Source organism: Oncorhynchus gorbuscha, unplaced genomic scaffold, assembly GCF_021184085.1.
Source record: "Oncorhynchus gorbuscha isolate QuinsamMale2020 ecotype Even-year unplaced genomic scaffold, OgorEven_v1.0 Un_scaffold_1149, whole genome shotgun sequence".
NCBI lineage: Eukaryota > Metazoa > Chordata > Actinopteri > Salmoniformes > Salmonidae > Oncorhynchus > Oncorhynchus gorbuscha.
Genome location: NW_025746015.1, coordinates 94,973 through 119,241, shown reverse-complemented (window position 1 = coordinate 119,241; position 24,269 = coordinate 94,973).

The following is a 24,269-nucleotide window of genomic DNA, read 5'->3' as shown; positions in this document are numbered from 1 at the left end:
TCCTCCCACCTCTACTCTTCTCCCCTCTCCTCTCCTCTTCACCCCCTCTCTCCTCCTCTTCAACCCCTCTTTTCTCCTCTTCTCCCCTCTCCTCCCACCTCTACTCTTCTCCCCCTCTCTCCTCCTCTTCAACCCCTCTCTTCTCCTCTTCTCCCCTCTCCTCCCACCTCTACTCTTCTCCCCCTCTCTTCTCCTCTCCTCTCCTCCCCTCTCAACTCCTCGCCCCTCTCCTCCCCTCCAACCCCTCTCTACTCCTCTTCTCCGCTCTCCTCCCTTCTCTACTCCTCTTCAACCCCTCTCTTCTCCCCTTCTCCCCCTCTCTCTTCATCTTCTCCCCCTCTCCTCTTCTCCCCCTCTCTCTTCATCTTCTCCCCCTTCTCCCCTCTCTCTTCTCCTCAACTCCCCCTCTCCTCTTTTTCCCCCTCTACTCTTTTCCCCCTCTCTTCCAATCTACACCCCTCTTCCCCCTCTTCTCTCCTCCTCCCTTCTCCTCTTCTCCCCAATTCTACCCCTCCCTCTCCACTTCTCCCACTCTCTTCTCCCCCTCTCCTCTCCTCTTCTTCCCCTCCACTCCCACCTCTGATCTTCTCCTCTCCTCCCCTCTCTTCTCATTTTCACCCCTCTCCTCCTCTCCCCCTTTCCTCTTCTCCTCTCCTCTCTCCTTTTCTCCCCATCTCCTCTTCTCCACCTCTCTTCTCCTCTTCTCCACCTCTCTTCTCCTCTTCTCCTCTTCTCCTCTTCTCCACCTCTCTTCTCCTCTTCTCCTCTTCTCCACCTCTCTTCTCCTCTTCTCCTCTTCTCCACCTCTCTTCTCCTCTTCTCCATCTCTCTTCTCCTCTTCTCCACCTCTCTTCTCCTCTTCTCCCCATCTCCTCTTCTCCACCTCTCTTCTCCTCTTCTCCTCTTCTCCACCTCTCTTCTCCTCTTCTCCTCTTCTCCACCTCTCTTCTCCTCATCTCCTCTTCTCCACCTCTCTTCTCCTCTTCTCCTCTTCTCCTCTTCTCCACCTCTCTTCTCCTCTTCTCCTCTTCTCCACCTCTCTTCTCCTCTTCTCCATCTCTCTTCTCCTCTTCTCCACCTCTCTTCTCCTCTTCTCCCCTCTCCTCACCTCTCCTCTTCTTCCCCCCTCTCTTCTCCACCTCTCTTCTCCCCTTCCCTCCCACCTCTACTTTTCTCCCCTCTCTTCTCCTCCCTCTACTCTTCTCGCCCTCTCTTCCCCTCTTCTCCCCCTCTCTTCCCCTCTTCTCCCCCTCTCTCTCCATCTTCTCTCCCTCTCTTCTCCTCTCTTCCCCCTCTTCTCTCCTCCTCTCTTCTCCTCTTCTCCCAATTCTACCCCTCTTCTCTCCACTTCTCACTCTCTTCTCCTCTTCTCCCCCTCTCCTCTTCTCCCCTTCTCCCCCTCTCTTCTCCTATTCTGCCTATCATCTACTCTTCTGGCCCTATCTTCCCCCTCATCTCCCCCTCTCCTCTTCTCCCCCTCTTATCCCCCTCTGCCCTTCTCCCCCTCTCTTCTCCCCCTCTCCTCTCTTCTCCTCTACTCCCCCTTGCTTCTCCTCTCCTCCCCTTCTCCCTCTCCTCTACTCCCCCTCGCTTCTCCTTCTCTCCTTTCCTCTCTTCCCCTCTTCTCCTTTTCACCCCTCTCCTCCTCTCCCCCTTTCCTCTTCTCCTCTCCTCTCTCCTTTTCTCCTCCTCTCCTCTCTCCTCCCCACTCACCTTATCCCCCTCTCTTCCCCTCCCCCTCTCCTCTCTTCTCCTCTTCTCCCCAATTCTACCCCTCCCTCTCCCCTTCTCCTCTTCCCCCCACCTCTGATCTTCTCCCCCTCCCTTCTCCCCTCCCCTCCCACCTCTACTTTTCTCCCCTCTCTTCTCCTCCCTCTACTCTTCTCGCCCTCTCTTCCCCTCTTCTCCCCCTCTCTTCCCCCTCTCTTCCCCCAATTCTACCCCTCTTCTCTCCTCTTCTCACTCTCTTCTCCTCTTTCCCCCTCTCCTCTTCTCCCCTCTCCTCCTCTCTCCTCTCTTATCCTCCTCTCCCCTCTCTTCTCCTATTCTGCCTATCATCTACTCTTCTGCCCCTATCTTCCCCCTCTTATCCCCCTCTGCCCTTCTCCCCCTCTCTTCTCCCCCTCTCCTCTCTTCTCCTCTACTCCCCCTCGCTTCTCCTCTCCTCCCCTTCTCCTCTCCTCTACTCCCCCTCGCTTCTCCTTCTCCTTCTCTCCTTTCCTCTCTTCTCCTCTTCTCCCCCTCTTGTCTCCTCTTCTCCTCTTCTCCCCTTCTCCTCTCCATTTCATTCTGTACTCCAACATCTGCCTGGTATTCAAGATAACACACAACATTGCAGCACCAAATTTGTTTTCTTCAACCTCAGACTTAAATATCAGTTTTCCATGAACCTCCACCAGGGGAACTGTAGAATCCTCAAACGGTCCACCACCTTCTCCCAAACTGCCTTCTCATACAAACCAATAAAGACATGGTATGGTCTCACCTCAACATGGATCTAGTCCAATCAGACGTGTCTCACCTCAACATGGATCTAGTCCAATCAGACGTGTCTCACCGCAACATGGATCTAGTCCAATCAGACGTGTCTCACCTCAACATGGATCTAGTCCAATCAGACGTGTCTCACCGCAACATGGATCTAGTCCAATCAGATGTGTTCACACTGATATTGATCTAATAGGCAACAGTGATTTTTTTAATGACACAGAATAAACACTAAAAAGCGCATTATATTTAAATAGCTGTAATAACTTCTCTGTACACTATTCTGATTAGATGCTATTTAATGCTGTGTTTGGACACAGGTTTCTATAGGAACACTAAGACACCTGGACCACATATTGAGATGTGCCTTTAGTTAAGTAAATCAGTTGTTACGTAAGGTGACAGTTGTAGGTGTCACGACTTCCGCCGAAGTCGGTCCCTGTCCTTGTTCTGGCGGTGAAGAAGGATGGCGGTCTGCGTCACGACTTCCGCCGAAGTCGGTCCCTGTCCTTGTTCTGGCGGTGAAGAAGGATGGTGGTCTGCGTCACGACTTCCGCCGAAGTCGGTCCCTGTCCTTGTTCTGGCGGTGAAGAAGGATGGTGGTCTGCGCCACGACTTCCGCCGAAGTCGGTCCCTGTCCTTGTTCTGGCGGTGAAGAAGGATGGTGGTCTGCGTCACGACTTCCGCCGAAGTCGGTCCCTGTCCTTGTTCTGGCGGTGAAGAAGGATGGTGGTCTGCGTCACGACTTCCGCCGAAGTCGGTCCCTGTCCTTGTTCTGGCGGTGAAGAAGGATGGTGGTCTGCGTCACGACTTCCACCGCCGTCGGTCCCTGTCCTTGTTCTGGCGGTGAAGAAGGATGGTGGTCTGCGCCACGACTTCCGCCGAAGTCGGGCCCTGTCCTTGTTCTGGCGGTGAAGAAGGATGGTGGTCTGCGTCACGACTTCCACCGAAGTCGGTCCCTGTCCTTGTTCTGGCGGTGAAGAAGGATGGTGGTCTGCGTCACGACTTCCGCCGAAGTCGGTCCCTGTCCTTGTTCTGGCGGTGAAGAAGGATGGTGGTCTGCGTCACGACTTCCGCCGACGTCGGTCCCTGTCCTTGTTCTGGCGGTGAAGAAGGATGGTGGTCTGCGTCACGACTTCCGCCGAAGTCGGTCCCTGTCCTTGTTCTGGCGGTGAAGAAGGATGGTGGTCTGCGTCACGACTTCCGCCAAAGTCGGTCCCTGTCCTTGTTCTGGCGGTGAAGAAGGATGGTGGTCTGCGTCACGTCTTCCGCCGAAGTCGGTCCCTGTCCTTGTTCTGGCGGTGAAGAAGGATGGTGGTCTGCGCCACGACTTCCGCCGAAGTCGGTCCCTGTCCTTGTTCTGGCGGTGAAGAAGGATGGTGGTCTGCGTCACGACTTCCGCCGAAGTCGGTCCCTGTCCTTGTTCTGGCGGTGAAGAAGGATGGTGGTCTGCGTCACGACTTCCGCCGACGTCGGTCCCTGTCCTTGTTCTGGCGGTGAAGAAGGATGGTGGTCTGCGTCACGACTTCCGCCGACGTCGGTCCCTGTCCTTGTTCTGGCGGTGAAGAAGGATGGTGGTCTGCGTCACGACTTCCGCCGAAGTCGGTCCCTGTCCTTGTTCTGGCGGTGAAGAAGGATGGTGGTCTGCGTCACGACTTCCGCCGAAGTCGGTCCCTGTCCTTGTTCTGGCGGTGAAGAAGGATGGTGGTCTGCGCCCGTGCATTGACTATCAAGGTATCAACCAAATCACTGTGAGGTACAGCTACCTGCTGCCTCTCATATCCAGTGCGATAGAGTCAATGCACAGGGCTTCTTCACAAAATTGGATCTCAGGAGCGCTTACAACCTGGTGCGTATCCGGGAGGGGGACGAGTGGAAGACGTCATTTAGTACCACCTCAGGGCACTATGAGTACCTTGTCATGCCGTACGGGTTGATGTCTTCCAGGCCTTTGTAGACGAGATTTTCCGGGACCTGCAGGGGCAGGGTGTAGTGGTGTATATATCGACCACATTCTGATATACTCCGCTACACGCGCCAAGTGTGTGACTGCATTTCCACTTCGGGGGTGGAGATGGAGAGTGACCGCATTTCCACTTCAGGGGTGGAGGGGTGGAGATGGAGAGTGACCGCATTTCCACTTCAGGGGTGGAGGGGTGGAGATGGAGAGTGACCGCATTTCCACTTCAGGGGTGGAGATGGAGAGTGACTGCATTTCCACTTCAGGGGTGGAGATGGAGAGTGAATGCATTTCCACTTCAGGGGTGGAGATGGAGAGTGACTGCATTTCCACTTCAGGGGTGGAGATGGAGAGTGACTGCATTTCCACTTCAGGGGTGGAGATGGAGAGTGACTGCATTTCCACTTCAGGGGTGGAGATGGAGAGTGACTGCATTTCCACTTCAGGGGTGGAGATGGAGAGTGACTGCATTTCCACTTCAGGGGTGGAGATGGAGAGTGACCGCATTTCCACTTCAGGGGAGGAGATGGAGAGTGACTGCATTTCCACTTCAGGGGTGGAGATGGAGAGTGACCACATTTCTATGGTTTTCCAACTACTACCGGAGGTTTATCCAGGGCTTTGATCAGGTAGCCAGCTACTACCGGAGGTTTATCTGGGGCTTTGGTCAGGTAGCCAACTACTACCGGAGGTTTATCCGGGGCTTTGGTCAGGTAGCCAACCACTACCGGAGGTTTATCCAGGGCTTTGGTCAGGTAGCCAACTACTACCGGAAGTTTTTCCAGGGCTTTGTTCAGGTAGCGACTCCCATTACCTCACTGCTGAAGGGGGGACCGGTGCGACTGCAGTGGATGGCTGAGGCGGACAGGGCTTTTGGTCACCCGAGGGCTCTGTTTACCTCGGCTCCCCTGCTGGCTCATCCGGATCTGGGATAGGAGCCGTGCTCCCTCAGCGCTCTGGTACTCCACTAAAGCTCCGCCCCTGTACTTTCTTTTCGAAGAAGCTCAGCCCGGTGGAGCGAAACTATGATGTGGGGGACCGGGAGCTGTTGGCTGTTGCCAAGACTCTGAAGGCGTGGAGACATTGGCCATCAGTGCAGTGAGGCCCCGGTCTGGCTCTCGACCCGAAACCTGCCCCTCCGCCTGCCCTGCCGGAAGCTGGGCCCACGGATTGTGGGGCCATTCAAAGTCCTGAGGAGACTGAACGAGGTTTGCTACAGGTTACAGCTTCCCCCCGATTACCGTATTAACCCCTCGTTCCATGTGTCTCTCCTCAGGCTGGTGGTGGCTGGTCCACTCCAGGAGTCTGAGGTGCAGGTGGTTCCTCCACCCCCTCTGGACATCGAGGGGAACCCGGCGTATGCTGTTTGAGCCATACTGGACTCGAGGCGTCGGGCGAAAGGCCTTCAGTACCTCGTGGAGTGGGAGGGGTACAGTCCGGAGGAGAGATGCTGGGTAGCGGTGGAGGACGTTTTGGACCCTTCGTTGCTGCGGGAGTTCCACCATCTCCATCCGGATCGCCCTGCGCGTCAAGGGGGGTACTGTTACAACTTCCACAGAAGTCGGTCCCGCTCCTTGTTCGGGCAGCGACGTCATCGGCCTTCTAGCCATCGCCGATCCACTTTTCATTTTCCATTTGTTTTGTCTTTGTTTTACACGCCTGGTTCCAATTCCAAATGACATTTATTATTTAACCCTCTGTTTTATGTATGTTCGGTCTGTTACTGTGGGCTCTGTATTTACGACACGTTATTGGAATATTTATATTGGAATATTTGAGTAAAGTTACATCTCATCTCTACTGTCCTGACTCCTCTGCACCAGCTACACCCAGAACATTACAGTAGGACTGTGAACAAAGTAGCTGAATTGTCAAAGACTGAGATCACCCAAAGAAAAGTAATTCAGAACTTTCTCTGGTAAAGAATTACAAATCTACCACTTTCATATAAACCCCTCGATACACAGCAGAACACTGAATCCTTCCACCAAACATCCTGATTTGTTTTAATGAAAACTTTTTACGACACTAAAATAACCTTCAACTACAGTATATATGAAGGGATTATTGTCATTGTTACATTATATAGGCTACAGGAAGTTATATTCTTCCATTTTAAATAACAGGTTCTCTCTCCATCTACAATCATCAGGTCTCCAGTTTCAACTGTTCTGCCTTATTATTATTGACCATGCTGGTCATTTATGAACATTTGAACATCTTGGCCATGTTCTGTTATAATCTTCACCGGGCACAGCCAGAAGAGGACTGGCCACCCCACATGTGCTCTCTCTAATTTTCTCTTTCTCTCTTTCTTTCTCTCTCTCGGAGGACCTGAGCCCTAGGACCATGCCCCAGGACTACATGACATGATGACTCCTTGCTGTCCCCAGTCCACCTGGCCGTGCTGCTGCTCCACTTTCAACTGTTCTGCCTTATTATTATTCGACCATGCAGGTCATTTATGAACATTTGAACATCTTGGCCATGTTCTGTTATAATCTCCACCCAGCACAGCCAGAAGAGGACTGGCCACCCCACATAGCCTGCTTCCTCTCTAGGTTTTTTCCTAGGTTTTGGCCTTTCTAGGGAGTTTTTCCTAGCCACCGTGCTTCTACACCTGCATTGCTTGCTGTTTGGGGTTTTAGGCTGGGTTTCTGTACAGCACTTTGAGATATCAGCTGATGTACTAAGGGCTATACAAAATAAATTGATTGATTGATTGGTCTGCTTGCAGATGAACAGAATGTCTTGGAAAGCCAGACCTTTAGACCTCATAGTTCTGTCCAATACATTGTTGATTTTTTTCATGTACAGTGCCTTGCGAAAGTATTCGGCCCCCTTGAACTTTGCAACCTTTTGCCACATTTCAGGCTTCAAACATAAAGATATAAAAAGTGGATCGACATTTATTGGATATTTCAAACTTTTTTAACAAATCAAAAACTGAAAAATTGGGCGTGCAAAATTATTCAGCCCCTTTACTTTCAGTGCAGCAAACTCTCTCCAGAAGTTCAGTGAGGATCTCTGAATGATCCAATGTTGACCTAAATGACTAATGATGATAAATACAATCCACCTGTGTGTAATCAAGTCTCCGTATAAATGCACCTGCACTGTGATAGTCTCAGAGGTCCGTTAAAAGCGCAGAGAGCATCATGAAGAACAAGGAACACACCAGGCAGGTCCGAGATACTGTTGTGAATAAGTTTAAAGCCGGATTTGGATACTAAAAGATTTCCCAAGCTTTAAACATCCCAAGGAGCACTGTGCAAGCGATAATATTGAAATGGAAGGAGTATCAGACCACTGCAAATATACCAAGACCTGGCCGTCCCTCTAAATTTTCAGCTCATACAAGGAGAAGACTGATCAGAGATGCAGCCAAGAGGCCCATGATCACTCTGGATGAACTGCAGAGATCTACAACTGAGGTGGGAGACTCTGTCCATAGGACAACAATCAGTCGTATATTGCACAAATCTGGCCTTTATGGAAGAGTGGCAAGAAGAAAGCCATTTCTTAAATATATCCATAAAAAGTGTTGTTTAAAGTTTGCCACAAGCCACCTGGGAGACACACCAAACATGTGGAAGAAGGTGCTCTGGTCAGATGAAACCAAAATTGAACTTTTTGGCAACAATGCAAAACGTTATGTTTGGCGTAAAAGCAACACAGCTCATCACCCTGAACACACCATCCCCACTGTCAAACATGGTGGTGGCAGCATCATGGTTTGGGCCTGCTTTTCTTCAGCAGGGACAGGGAAGATGGTTAAAATTGATGGGAAGATGGATGGAGCCAAATACAGGATCATTCTGGAAGAACCTGATGGAGTCTGCAAAAGACCTGAAACTGGGACGGAGATTTGTCTTCCAACAAGACAATGATCCAAAACATAAAGCAAAATCTACAAAGGAATGGTTCAAAAATAAACATATCCAGGTGTTAGAATGGCCAAGTCAAAGACCAGACCTGAATCCAATCGAGAATCTGTGGAAAGAACTGAAAACTGCTGTTCACAAATGCTCTCCATCCAACCTCACTGAGCTCGAGCTGTTTTGCAAGGAGGAATGGGAAAAAAATGTCAGTCTCTCGATGTGCAAAACTGATAGAGACATACCCCAAGCGACTTACAGCTGTAATCGCAGCAAAAGGTGGCGCTACAAAGTATTAACTTAAGGGGGCTGAATAATTTTGCACGCCCAATTTTTCAGTTTTTGATTTGTTAAAAAAGTTTGAAATATACAATAAATGTCGTTCCACTTTATGATTGTGTCCCACTTGTTGTTGATTCTTCACAAAAAAATACAGTTTTATCTTTATGTTTGAAGCCTGAAATGTGGCAAAAAGTCGCAAAGTTCAAGGGGGCCGAATACTTTCGCAAGGCACTGTATATTCTTTCCTTACAAGTGGGGATTTAAATTGATGGACACGCCATGTCTCAGTGAAAAGTGTATTACATAGTATCTACCATTTCCATTACTATTTATCTAGCATACAAACTCACACTCTTTTAAACATTATTATTTGGGAAAGTTATCAGGGGTAGTAACTAGCATAACTTATTTGACTATTTCTTTCACACACACCTCATTGGCTAGGTTAGCTAGCTAGCTAACTAGCCACATTTAGCACAAGCTCACGACTAAACTGACCTGGCGATCCTACTATCATGGACACTTGTCTCCAGGCAGCATTGTTTGTGTTTATGTCCCTGTAGCTGTCAGCAGTTGTTTCAAAAAGACACGGTTTTGAGGAAACTGAGAAAATGATTCTCTCCTCCATGTGTCCAACCGCATGCGACCACCTGCAAAAGGAACCTGCATCAGTATAGTTGCCTAGCTGTGTAAAAGGTACCTGCATCAGTATAGTTGTCTAGCTGCGCAAAATGTTATGCAGCTGTGATGCAGTCGGTGTGTTCAAAGCGTCAGGAAGTAGTTTGGGGCTGTAGGGTATGGCTAAATGGGATGTGTAGAAATACAGCTAAACCTAGGGTATGGCTAAATGGGATGTGTAGAAATACAGATAAACCTAGGGTATGGCTAAATGGGGTGTGTAGAAATACAGATAAACCTAGGGTATGGCTAAATTGTAACGGTTTTCTAGGTGTGAAGGAGAGTCGGACCAAAATGCGGCGTGGCTGTTGCGATCCATGTTTAATGAGCCAAAGTAAACACGAATCAAATACAAAAACAATAAACGTAATACGAAAACCGAAACAGACTAACACTGGTGCTAAGTAACACACGACAGAAAAAGGACATAAGGACACTAAGGACAATCACCCACAAAACAATCAAAGAATATGGCTGCCTAAATATGGTTCCCAATCAGAGACAACGATAAACACCTGCCTCTGATTGAGAACCACTCCAGACAGCCATAGACTTTGCTAGATCACCCCACTAGCTACAATCCCAATACATACCAAAACCCCAAGACAAAACACACCACAATACAAAAACCCCATGCCACACCCTGGCCTGACCCAAACATGAAGATAAACACAAAATACTTTGACCAGGGCGTGACAGAACCGCCCCCCTAAGGTGCGGACTCCCGAACGCACCTCAAAACAACAGGGAGGGTCCGGGTAGGCGTCTGTCCATGGTGGCGGCTCCGGCGCGGGACGTGGACCCCACTCAGTCAATGTCTTTGTCCCCTCTCCTCACGCCCCTGGATAGTCCACCCTCGACGCCGACCATGGCCCAATAGTCCTCACCCAGAACCCCACTGGACTGAGGAGCAGATCGGGACTGAAGGGCAGCTCGGGACTGAAGGGCAGCTCGGGACTGAAGGGCAGCTCGGGACTGAAGGGCAGCTCCGGAGTGAGAGGAAGCTCCGGAGTGAGAGGAAGCTCCGGAGTGAGAGGAAGCTCCGGAGTGAGAGGAAGCTCCGGAGTGAGAGGAAGCTCCGGAGTGAGAGGAAGCTCCGGAGAGAGAGGAAGCTCAGGAGTGAGAGGAAGCCCAGGCAGGTAGATAGATCTACCAGATCCTGGCTGGCTGGTGGTTTCAGCATATCCTGGCTGACTGGCAGATCCTGGCCGACTGGCGGATCCTGGCCGACTGGCGGATCCTGGCCGACTGGCAGATCCTGGCCGACTGGCAGATCCTGGCCGACTGGCAATTCTGGCAGATCCCGGCTGACTGGCGGATCTGGAAGAGTCTGGTTGACTGGCAGATCTGGAGGAGTCTGGTTGACTGGCAGATCTGGAAGAGTCTGGTTGACTGGCGGATCTGGAAGAGTCTGGCTGACTGGCGGATCTGGAAGAGTCTGGCTGACTGGCGGATCTGGAAGAGTCTGGCTGACTGGCGGATCTGGAAGAGTCTGGCTGACTGGCGGATCTGGAAGAGTCTGGCTGACTGGCGGATCTGGAAGAGTCTGGCTGACTGGCGGATCCTGGCAGACTGAAAGATCTGGCTGCTCCATGCTGACTGGCGGCTCTGGCTGCTTCACGCTGACTGGCGGCTCTGGCTGCTCCATGTAGGCTGACAGCTCTGGCGGCTTCTCACAGACTGGCAGCTCCGTGCAGACTGGCAGCTCCTTGAAGACTGACAGCTCCTTGCAGACTGGCAGCTCCTTGCAGACTGGCAGCTCTGGCTGCTTCATGCAGACTGACAGCTCTGGCTGCTCCATGCAGACTGACAGCTCTGGCTGCTCCATGCAGACTGACAGCTCTGGCTGCTCCATGCAGACTGACAGCTCTGGCTGCTCCATGCAGACTGACAGCTCTGGCTGCTCCATGCAGACTGACAGCTCTGGCTGCTCCATGCAGACTGACAGCTCTGGCTGCTCCATGCAGACTGACAGCTCTGGCTGCTCCATGCAGACTGACAGCTCTGGCTGCTCCATGCAGACTGACAGCTCTGGCTGCTCCATGCAGACTGACAGCTCTGGCTGCTCCATGCAGACTGACAGCTCTGGCTGCTCCATGCAGGCTGGCAGCTCTGGCTGCTTCATGCAGACTGACAGCTCTGGCTGCTCCATGCAGGCTGGCAGCTCTGGCTGCTCCATGCAGGCTGGCAGCTCTGGCTACGCTGAACAGGCGGGAGACTCCGGCGGCGCTGGAGAGGCGAGGCACACTGTAGGCCTGATGCGTGGTGCTGGCACTGGTGGGACTGGACCGAGAACACGCACAGGAAGCCTTGTGCGGGGAGCTGTAACCGGAGGGCTGGGGTGTGGAGGTGGTGCTGGATAGACCGGACCGTGCAGGCGCACTGGAGCTCTTGAGCACCGAGCCTGCCCAACCTTACCCGGTTGAATGCTCTCGGTCGTCCTGCCAATGCGGCAAGGTGGAATAGCCCGCACTGGGCTATGTAGGCGAACCGGAGGCACTGAGCGCAAGGCTGGTGCCATGTAAGCCGGCCCAAGGAGACGCACTGGGGACCAGATGCGTAGAGCCGGCTTCATGGCATTTGGCTCGACGCGCAATCTAGCCCGGCCGATACGCAGAGCTGGAATATACCGCACCGGGCTATGCACCCGCACTGGAGACACCGTGCGCACCACAGCATAACACGGTGCCTGCCCGGTCTCTCTAGCCCCCCGGTAAGCACAGGGAGTTTGCGCAGGTCTCCTACCTGGCATAGCCCTACTCCCTGTGAGCCTCCCCCCAATACATTTTTGGGGCTGACTCTCAGGCTTCCATCCGCGTCGCCGTGCTGCCTCCTCATACCAGCGCCTCTCTCCGCTTTCTTCGCCTCCAGTTCTTCCTTGGGGTGGCGATATTCTCCAGGCTGAGCCCAGGGTCCTTCACCGTCCAGTTCGTCCTCCCATGTCCATTTCTCCAAGTAATGCAGCCTCTCCCACTGCAGCTGCTGCTGCTCCTGCTGCTGTTGCCTCTGTTGCCTCTCCTGCCGCTCCTGCCTGTTGACACGCTGCTTGGTCCGTTTGTGGTGGGTGATTCTGTAACGGTTTTCTAGGTGTGAAGGAGAGTCGGACCAAAATGCGGCGTGGCTGTTGCGATCCATGTTTAATGAGCCAAAGTAAACACGAATCAAATACAAAAACAATAAACGTAATACGAAAACCGAAACAGCCTAACACTGGTGCTAAGTACCACACGACAGAAAAAGGACATAAGGACACTAAGGACAATCACCCACAAAACAACCAAAGAATATGGCTGCCTAAATATGGTTCCCAATCAGAGACAACGATAAACACCTGCCTCTGATTGAGAACCACTCCAGACAGCCTAAACCTAGGGTATGGCTAAATGGGATGTGTAGAAATACAGATAAACCTAGGGTATGGCTAAATGGGGTGTGTAGAAATACAGCTAAACCTAGGGTATGGCTAAATGGGATGTGTAGAAATACAGCTAAACCTAGGGTATGGCTAAATGGGGTGTGTAGAAATACAGATAAACCTAGGGTATGGCTAAATGGGGTGTGTAGAAATACAGATAAACCTAGGGTATGGCTAAATGGGGTGTGTAGAATCCCTCCACCAGTTGAAGTAATTTACTATAAACTCAAAAGTAGTATTTGGAGAACAGCAAAAACTAACAGAAATGTTCCCAGACATTCACTATTTAACTGTACTAGAATGCTTAAAAGGTCGCAAAATGTTTTATATCGGTATGGTTTCTTTTTGGCAAGGAAAATATTGGATATCGGTATCGGCCAAAAATTTACTATCGGTGCATCCCTAATAATAAGGTTGGTAACAAAATCTGTTGCAGCTCAACTCGACTACAACATCCACAATGCAATGCTCTCTGTGTGGGCTGGCTGACTGACTAGCTAAATGTCTCTACACACAATAATACCAAAGACAATATCAGCATGTGAAGTGGCTAACTAGCTGTTAAATCACCTAAACAAACTGCACTATCAATTTAGGAGTCTCCAATCTCACCATGTTCAACCTGCAGATCGATGTGTCTCCCAGAGAGGAGTTTAAATCACAACGGCAGATATACTTTTGAGGAGATGGGAAACGTTGACGAGCCTACGTCATTGGCCCACGCGGTGCATTCTGGGCGACTCTGGGACAGGGATCGCTCTCCTTCACGGAGTCAATGGAGTCTACTGGGCACTAAGCTCAAAAACCCAACATTAACACGAATTTAGTCAACAAGAATCACAACATTACTAGTCTTTTCCGAGATGTGAGGTAATTAACTTGCTATCTGTAGTATCGTATAGCTTTGGAATCGTGGCATTACGTACTTTCGAAGAAAATAGGCACATTTCTCGACAAGGGATTGCGTGACGATTATTTTAACAACCGTGTGACGCAGCATGACAACCTGAACGTGATTGGTCAACAGTCTGCTGGGAAGGGCATTATATATTGTTTCATTAAATTGGATTCCTATCTCCTTTCTTTAAGCAGATACGATCAGTTAAACCCACCTACATACAGGAAACACTGACATTAGAAAAACTCCACAGGAAACTGCTGGCAGAGCAGCAAAGTTACACATAGTGTCCTATAACATCACAAGTTCACAGCTGATTATATACATGTGGTCACTACCTGGTGGTATGATCACCTACGTCAATGTGTGTGTGTATTAATAAGCTGAGTTTACCTTATAAAGTAACCTGGTACAGTAGCTTCTCTGAATTCATTAGCATTGTCCACTGTCACACAATATCAACATGTCAAAACCAGACAGTGGTTTCTTCTCTTTATCTGGTTTCAGTCTGACTCAGACCCAGCCTGTAAGCCCACTCTCACATCAGCCAGGGCCTAACCACAAAGACTAATATAGACTCAGACCCAGCCTGTAAGCCCACTCTCACATCAGCCAGGGCCTAACCACAAAGACTAATATAGACTCAGACCCAGCCTGTAAGCCCACTCTCACATCAGCCAGGGCCTAACCACAAAGACTAATATAGACTCAGACCCAGCCTGCAAGCACACTCTCACATCAGCCAGGGCCAAACCACAAAGACTAATATAGACTCAGACCCAGCCTGTAAGCCCACTCTCACATCAGCCAGGGCCTAACCACAAAGACTAATATAGACTCAGACCCAGCCTGCAAGCCCACTCTCACATCAGCCAGGGCCTAACCACAAAGACTAATATAGACTCAGACCCAGCCTGTAAGCCCACTCTCACATCAGCCAGGGCCTAACCACAAAGACTAATATAGACTCAGACCCAGCCTGCAAGCCCACTCTCACATCAGCCAGGGCCTAACCACAAAGACTAATATAGACTCAGACCCAGCCTGCAAGCCCACTCTCACATCAGCCAGGGCCTAACCACAAAGACTAATATAGACTCAGACCCAGCCTGCAAGCCCACTCTCACATCAGCCAGGGCCAAACCACAAAGACTAATATAGACTCAGACCCAGCCTGCAAGCCCACTCTCACATCAGCCAGGGCCTAACCACAAAGACTAATATAGACTCAGACCCAGCCTGCAAGCCCACTCTCACATCAGCCAGGGCCAAACCACAAAGACTAATATAGACTCAGACCCAGCCTGCAAGCCCACTCTCACATCAGCCAGGGCCTAACCACAAAGACTAATATAGACTCAGACCCCTTTCTATAATATCTCTGGCAAAGGCACCACGCAATGCATCCTGGACTAGAGACAGACAAATAGGAGAAATGTGTTAGACCCTCCGTTAAATTACCAGTTTCTCAAGGCAGGAACATCACAAAAGTATGATCAATGGCTTCATTCTCTCATGTGCTTCCCACCTACATTGTTGCTCTGCATTCAGAGATGTTCAGAGATGTTCCTAATGATGTCTGCACCCAGATCATTTTGTATTTGCCTGTCTGCATTATTCACCAGGGAAAGGAAACATTCTGTGAATACTGAAGCATTGCATCAACAAGGTGTATCTGATAATATTGAAACATTGTATAAATGAACGATGTGGCTCAGAGAAACTGAAACATTGTATCAACAAGACAACTCTGATAATATTGAAACATTGCATCAACAAGGTGTCTCTGATAATATTGAAACATTGCATCAACAAGGTGTATCTGATAATATTGAAACATTGTATAAATGAACGATGTGGCTCAGAGAAACTGAAACATTGTATCAACAAGACAACTCTGATAATATTGAAACATTGCATCAACAAGGTGTCTCTGATAATATTGAAACATTGCATCAACAAGGTGTCTGATAATATTGAAACATTGCATCAACAAGGTGTCTCTGATAATATTGAAACATTGCATCAACAAGGTGTATCTGATAATATTGAAACATTGCATCAACAAGGTGTCTGATAATATTGAAACATTGCATCAACAAGGTGTCTGATAATATTGAAACATTGCATCAACAAGGTGTATCTGATAATATTGAAACATTGTATAAACGAACGATGCGGCTCAGAGAAACTGAAACATTTAGTACCAACAAGACAAGTCTGATAATATTCACATTGCAACATAGTAGTCAACACGGGCCAGCTGGTCTGTCTGATATTATTGTGTTGAATAAGCAGCATCTGGGTGCTGATTATATACTAAAAACAGCGCTACATCTACACTATAGATAAATAATTTAGCAATATTTAATGATGTTATGCCAACAATATTGATCTGTTCATCTTTTAATTCAGGAAGATGGACAAGCAGCGCTGATGGAGAGATGTGGAAATGCATTATACCAGAGGTAGGTAGACTACAGGTAGGGATTAGGATGCAGACAGAGGTAGGTAGACTACAGGTAGGGATTAGGATGCAGACAGAGGTAGGTAGACTATAGGTAGGGATTAGGATGCAGACAGAGGTAGGTAGACTACAGGTAGGGATTAGGATGCAGACAGAGGTAGGTACATTTACATTTACATTTAAGTCATTTAGCAGACGCTCTTATCCAGAGCGACTTACAAATTGGTGCATTCACCTTATGACATCCAGTGGAACAGTCACTTTACAATAGTGCATCTAAATCTTAAAGGGGGGTGAGAAGGATTACTTATCCTATCCTAGGTATTCCTTAAAGAGGTGGGGTTTCAGGTGTCTCCGGAAGGTGGTGATTGACTCCGCTGTCCTGCCGTCGTGAGGGAGTTTGTTCCACCATTGGGGGGCCAGAGCAGCGAACAGTTTTGACTGGGCTGAGCGGGAACTGTACTTCCTCAGTGGTAGGGAGGCGAGCAGGCCAGATGTGGATGAACGCAGTGCCCATGTTTGGGTGTAGGGCCTGATCAGAGCCTGGAGGTACTGAGGTGCCGTTCCCCTCACAGCTCCGTAGGCAAGCACCATGGTCTTGTAGCGGATGCGAGCTTCAACTGGAAGCCAGTGGAGAGAGCGGAGGAGCGGGGTGACGTGAGAGAACTTGGGAAGGTTGAACACCAGACGGGCTGCGGCGTTCTGGATGAGTTGTAGGGGTTTAATGGCACAGGCAGGGAGCCCAGCCAACAGCGAGTTGCAGTAATCCAGACGGGAGATGACAAGTGCCTGGATTAGGACCTGCGCCGCTTCCTGTGTGAGGCAGGGTCGTACTCTGCGGATGTTGTAGAGCATGAACCTACAGGAACGGGCCACCGCCTTGATGTTAGTTGAGAACGACAGGGTGTTGTCCAGGTTCACGCCAAGGTTCTTAGCGCTCTGGGAGGAGGACACAATGGAGTTGTCAACCGTGATGGCGAGATCATGGAACGGGCAGTCCTTCCCCGGGAGGAAGAGCAGCTCCGTCTTGCCGAGGTTCAGCTTGAGGTGGTGATCCGTCATCCACACTGATATGTCTGCCAGACATGCAGAGATGCGATTCGCCACCTGGTCATCAGAAGGGGGAAAGGAGAAGATTAATTGTGTGTCGTCTGCATAGCAATGATAGGAGAGACCATGTGTGGTTATGACAGAGCCAAGTGACTTGGTGTATAGCGAGAATAGGAGAGGGCCTAGAACAGAGCCCTGGGGGACACCAGTGGTGAGAGCGCGTGGTGAGGAGACAGATTCTCCCCACGCCACCTGGTAGAAGCGACCTGTCAGGTAGGACGCAATCCATGCGTGGGCCGCGCCGGAGATGCCCAACTCGGAGAGGGTGGAGAGGAGGATCTGATGGTTCACAGTATCGAAGGCAGCCGATAGGTCTAGAAGGATGAGAGCAGAGGAGAGAGAGTTAGCTTTAGCAGTGCGGAGCGCCTCCGTGATACAGAGAAGAGCAGTCTCAGTTGAATGACTAGTCTTGAAACCTGACTGATTTGGATCAAGAAGGTCATTCAGAGAGAGATAGCGGGAGAGCTGGCCAAGGACGGCACGTTCAAGAGTTTTGGAGAGAAAAGAAAGAAGGGATACTGGTCTGTAGTTGTTGACATCGGAGGGATCGAGTGTAGGTTTTTTCAGAAGGGGTGCAACTCTCGCTCTCTTGAAGACGGAAGGGACGTAGCCAGCGGTCAGGGATGAGTTGATGAGCGAGGTGAGGTAAGGGAGAAGGTCTCCGGAAATGGTCTGGAGAAGAGAGGAGGGGATAGGGTCAAGCGGGCAGGTTGTTGGGCGGCCGGCCGTCACAAGACGCGAGATTTCATCTGGAGAGAGAGGGGAGAAAGAGGTCAGAGCACAGGGTAGGGCAGTGTGAGCAGAACCAGCGGTGTCGTTTGACTTAGCAAACGAGGATCGGATGTCGTCGACCTTCTTTTCAAAATGGTTGACGAAGTCATCTGCAGAGAGGGAGGATGGGGGGGGAGTGGGAGGAGGATTCAGGAGGGAGGAGAAGGTGGCAAAGAGCTTCCTAGGGTTAGAGGCAGATGCTTGGAATTTAGAGTGGTAGAAAGTGGCTTTAGCAGCAGAGACAGAGGAGGAAAATGTAGAGAGGAGGGAGTGAAAGGATGCCAGGTCCGCAGGGAGGCGAGTTTTCCTCCATTTCCGCTCGGCTGCCCGGAGCCCTGTTCTGTGAGCTCGCAATGAGTCGTCGAGCTACGGAGCGGGAGGGGAGGACCGAGCCGGCCTGGAGGATAGGGGACATAGAGAGTCAAAGGATGCAGAAAGGGAGGAGAGGAAGGTTGAGGAGGCAGAATCAGGAGATAGGTTGGAGAAGGTTTGAGCAGAGGGAAGAGATGATAGGATGGAAGAGGAGAGAGTTGCGGGGGAGAGAGAGCGAAGGTTGGGACGGCGTGATACCATCCGAGTAGGGGCAGTGTGGGAGGTGTTGGATGAGAGCGAGAGGGAAAAGGATACAAGGTAGTGGTCGGAGACTTGGAGGGGAGTTGCAATGAGGTTAGTGGAAGAACAGCATCTAGTAAAGATGAGGTCGAGCGTATTGCCTGCCTTGTGTGTAGGGGGGGAAGGTGAGAGGGTGAGGTCAAAAGAGGAGAGGAGTGGAAAGAAGGAGGCAGAGAGGAATGAGTCAAAGGTAGACGTGGGGAGGTTAAAGTTGCCCAGAACTGTGAGAGGTGAGCCGTCCTCAGGAAAGGAGCTTATCAAGGCATCAAGCTCATTGATGAACTCTCCGAGGGAACCTGGAGGGCGATAAATGATAAGGATGTTAAGCTTGAAAGGGCTGGTAACTGTGACAGCATGGAATTCAAAGGAGGCGATAGACAGATGGGTAAGGGGAGAAAGAGAGAATGACCACTTGGGAGAGATGAGGATCCCGGTGCCACCACCCCGCTGACCAGAAGCTCTCGGGGTGTGCGAGAACACGTGGGCGGACGAAGAGGGAGCAGTAGGAGTAGCAGTGTTGTCTGTGGTGATCCATGTTTCCGCCAGTGCCAAGAAGTCGAGGGACTGGAGGGAGGCATAGGCTGAGATGAACTCTGCCTTGTTGGCCGCAGATCGGCAGTTCCAGAGGCTACCGGAGACCTGGAACTCCACGTGGGTCATGCGCGCTGGGACCACCAGATTAGGGTGGTCGCGGCCACGCGGTGTGGAGCGTTTGTATGGTCTGTGCAGAGAGGAGAGAACAGGGATAGACAGACACATAGTTGACAGGCTACAGAAGAGGCTACGCTAATGCAAAGGAGATTGGAATGACAAGTGGACTACACGTCTCTAGACTACAGGTAGGGATTAGGATGCAGACAGAGATAGGTAGACTACAGGTAGGGATTAGGATGCAGACAGAGAAACACTGATGGAATGAGATGTGGAAATGCATTATACCAGAGGTAGGTAGAATACAGGTAGGGATTAGGATGCAGACAGAGGTAGGTAGTCTACAGGTAGGGATTAGGATGCAGACAGAGGTAGGTAGTCTACAGGTAGGGATTAGGATGCAGACAGAGGTACGTAGACTACAGGTAGGGATTAGGATGCAGACAGAGAAACACTGATGGAATGAGATGTGGAAATGCATTATACCAGAGGTAGGTAGACTACAGGTAGGGATTAGGATGCAGACAGAGCAACACTGATGGAGTGCGATGTGGAAATGCATTATACCAGAGGTAGGTAGACTACAGGTAGGGATTAGGATGCAGACAGAGCAACACTGATGGAGTGAGATGTGGAAATGCATTATACCAGAGGTAGGTAGACTACAGGTAGGGATTAGGATGCAGACAGAGCAACACTGATGGAGTGAGAGGTGGAAATGCATTATACCAGAGGTAGGTAGACTACAGGTAGGGATTAGGATGCAGACAGAGATAGGTAGACTACAGGTAGGGATTAGGATGCAGACAGAGCAACACTGATGGAGTGAGAGGTGGAAATGCATTATACCAGAGGTAGGTAGACTACAGGTAGGGATTAGGATGCAGACAGAGGTAGGTAGTCTACAGGTAGGGATTAGGATGCAGACAGAGATAGGTAGACTACAGGTAGGGATTAGGATGCAGACAGAGGTAGGTAGACTACAGGTAGGGATTAGGATGCAGACAGAGGTAGGTAGACTACAGGTAGGGATTAGGATGCAGACAGAGGTAGGTAGACTACAGGTAGGGATTAGGATGCAGGCCCATAGAAATAATGTTATTTTGGGCTCCCTACAGAAGGGTTTATCAAACCGCTGATACAGTACTGGACCACTAGGGGGGAAATGGTTTTCCAAAAAGTAAAAGATTCAATTTAAATGTTTGTATTCTTGTATTTTTGGGGGTCACTGCAGCACCCTCATCACGCCTACTTCCCTTGGCCTGTCCCCTCCCCTCCCCTCCCCTCTCTCTCCACTACTCTCTCCTCTGTCCCCTCCCCTCCTCTCTCTCTCCACTACTCTCTCCTCTGTCCCCTCCCCTCCTCTCTCTCCACTACTCTCTCCTCTGTCCCCTCCCCTCCTCTCTCTCTCCACTACTCTCTCCTCTGTCCCCTCCCCTCCTCTCTCTCTCCACTACTCTCTCCTCTGTCCCCTCCCCTCCTCTCTCTCTCCACTACTCTCTCCTCTGTCCCCTCCCCTCCTCTCTCTCCACTACTCTCTCCTCTGTCCCCTCCCCTCCTCTCTCTCTCCACTACTCTCTCCTCTGTCCCCTCCCCTCCTCTCTCTCTCCACTACTCTCTCCTCTGTCCCCTCCCCCTCTCTCTCCACTACTCTCTCCTCTGTCCCCTCCCCTCGTCTCTCTCTCCACTACTCTGTCCTCTGCCCTCCCCTCCTCTCTCTCTCTCCACTACTCTCTCCTCTGTCCCCTCCCCTCCTCTCTCTCTCCACTACTCTCTCCTCTGTCTCCTCCCCTCCTCTCTCTCTCCACTACTCTCTCCTCTGTCTCCTCCCCTCCTCTCTCTCTCCACTACTCTCTCCTCTGTCCCCTCCCCTCCTCTCTCTCTCCACTACTCTCTCCTCTGTCCCCTCCCCTCCTCTCTCTCTCCACTACTCTCTCCTCTGTCTCCTCCCCTCCTCTCTCTCTCCACTACTCTCTCCTCTGCCCTCCCCTCCTCTCTCTCCACTACTCTCTCCTCTGCCCTTCCCCCTCTCTCTCCACTACTCTCTCCTCTGCCCTCCCCTCCTCTCTCTCTCCACTACTCTCTCCTCTGCCCTCCCCTCCTCTCTCTCTCCACTACTCTCTCCTCTGCCCTCTCCCCTCTCTCTCTCCACTACTCTCTCCTCTGCCCTCCCCCCCCTCTCTCTCCACTACTCTCTCCTCTGTCCCCTCCCCTCCTCTCTCTCTCCACTACTCTCTCCTCTGTCCCCTCCCCTCCTCTCTCTCTCCACTACTCTCTCCTCTGTCTCCTCCCCTCCTCTCTCTCTCCACTACTCTCTCCTCTGCCCTCCCCTCCTCTCTCTCCACTACTCTCTCCTCTGCCCTTCCCCCTCTCTCTCCACTACTCTCTCCTCTGCCCTCCCCTCCTCTCTCTCTCCACTACTCTCTCCTCTGCCCTCCCCTCCTCTCTCTCTCCACTACTCTCTCCTCTGCCCTCTCCCCTCTCTCTCTCCACTACTCTCTCCTCTGCCCTTCCCCCCCTCTCTCTCCACTACTCTCTCCTCTGCCCTCTCCCCTCTCTCTCTCCACTACTCTCTCCTCTGCCCTTCCCCCTCTCTCTCTCCACTACTCTCTCCTCTGCCCTCCCCTCCTCTCTCTCTCCACTACTCTCTCCTCTGCCCTTCCCCCTCTCTCTCTCCACTACTCTCTCCTCTGTCCCCTCCCCTCCTCTCTCTCTCCACTACCCCCTCCTTTCTCTCTCTCGTTCTCTCTCTCTTCCTGACATATAGCATCAGGCCTGTTGAGTTTGACTCAGGTCACATCTATGACGTGACAAACCTTTAAGCAGATAAGATCAGTTAAACCCACATAACAACAGGAAACACTGACATTAGAAAAAATCCACAGGAAACTGCTGGCAGAGCAGCAAAGTTACACATATAGTGTGTGCTATGATATCACCTCTAACTTTCTACTGCCTGAGTTCACCTCTTATAAGGGTTTACTGGACAACTTGAATAAGGTCTGGATGACTTATTGAAAACAGTACAACAAAAGGAGTCTGTATTTAAAAGATGTCCACTTCCTGTTTTCAATAGCTGCTGGGTTGTTCAGTCCTGCCCTGGGGGTCTGCTGTCCTGTGTGTTGTCACTCTGGCCTTGACCTAACACACCTGAAACCAATAGTGAATGTTTCACTAAGATCCTAAAGCTGAGTGGGATGTGTTGGGTTGGGGCTCTGCAGGGCAGTGGACACATAGGGACAGGACAGGGAGACCCAGCTATACTGTGTGGATGTTAAAGAGCTCTACAGGACTACTAGGTCATATGAGATTAATTATATGGAGGATGTAATGTAGTGCATATTGTGTGTATGTTAAACAGCTCTACAGGACTACTAGGTCATATGAGATGAATTATATGGAGGATGTAATGTAGTGCATATTGTGTGGATGTTAAACAGCTCTACAGGACTACTAGGTCATATGATATGAATTGTGCTGTTTCTGTGTTAATATATGTGCAGGTAATAATAATAATAATAATAATAATAATAATAATAATAATAATAATATATATGCAGGTGTTTCCAAACCTTTCCCTTGGGATGAAAACAAACAGAAGGTAGGAATGAAATTGTGTTGGAGAGAGTTGAGTTATGTACTAGACTGGTGGGGGTCAGGGAGAGAGTTGAGTTATGTACTAGACTGGTGGGGGTCAGGGAGAGAGTTGAGTTATGTACTAGACTGGTGGGGGTCAGGGAGAGAGTTGAGTTATGTACTAGACTGGTGGGGGTCAGGGAGAGAGTTGAGTTATGTACTAGACTGGTGGGGGTCAGGGAGAGAGTTGAGTTATGTACTAGAATGGTGGGGGTCAGGGAGAGAGTTGAGTTATGTACTAGACTGGTGGGGGTCAGGGAGAGAGTTGAGTTATGTACTAGACTGGTGGGGGTCAGGGAGAGAGTTGAGTTATGTACTAGACTGGTGGGGGTCAGGGAGAGAGTTGAGTTATGTACTAGACTGGTGGGGGTCAGGGAGAGAGTTGAGTTATGTACTAGACTGGTGGGGGTCAGGGAGAGAGTTGAGTTATGTACTAGACTGGTGGGGGTCAGGGAGAGAGTTGAGTTATGTACTAGACTGGTGGGGGTCAGGGAGAGAGTTGAGTTATGTACTAGACTGGTGGGGGTCAGGGAGACAGTTGAGTTATGTACTAGACTGGTGGGGGTCAGGGAGAGAGTTGAGTTATGTACTAGACTGGTGGGGGTCAGGGAGAGAGTTGAGTTATGTACTAGACTGGTGGGGGTCAGGGAGAGAGTTGAGTTATGTACTAGACTGATGGGGGTCAGGTAGAGAGTTGAGTTATGTACTAGACTGGTGGGGGTCAGGGAGACAGTTGAGTTATGTACTAGACTGATGGGGGTCAGGTAGAGAGTTGAGTTATGTACTAGACTGGTGGGGGTCAGGGAGACAGTTGAGTTATGTACTAGACTGGTGGGGGTCAGGGAGAGAGTTGAGTTATGTACTAGACTGGTGGTTGTCAGGGAGAGGGTTGAGTTATGTACTAGACTGGTGGGGGTCAGGGAGAGAGTTGAGTTATGTACTAGACTGGTGGGGGTCAGGGAGAGGGTTGAGTTATGTACTAGACTGGTGGGGGTCAGGGAGAGAGTTGAGTTATGTACTAGACTGGTGGGGGTCAGGGAGAGGGTTTAGTTATGTACCCCCCCTCCCCCTTTAAGATTTAGATGCACTATTGTAAAGTGACTGTTCCACTGGATGTCATAAGGTGAATGCACCAATTTGTAAGTCGCTCTGGATAAGAGCGTCTGCTAAATGACTTAAATGTAAACATGTAAATAAACATTCTTAGAGTACAAAGAAAAAGGCCCAAATAATGTAGGACAGAATTAGACCAATATCCATCATCAATTAATACCCATCACTAATTAATACCCATCACTAAATAATATCCATCACTAATTAATATCCATCACTAATTAATATCCATCAATAATTAATATCCATCACTAATTAATATCCATCACTAATTAATATCCATCACTAATTAACATCCATCACTAATTAAT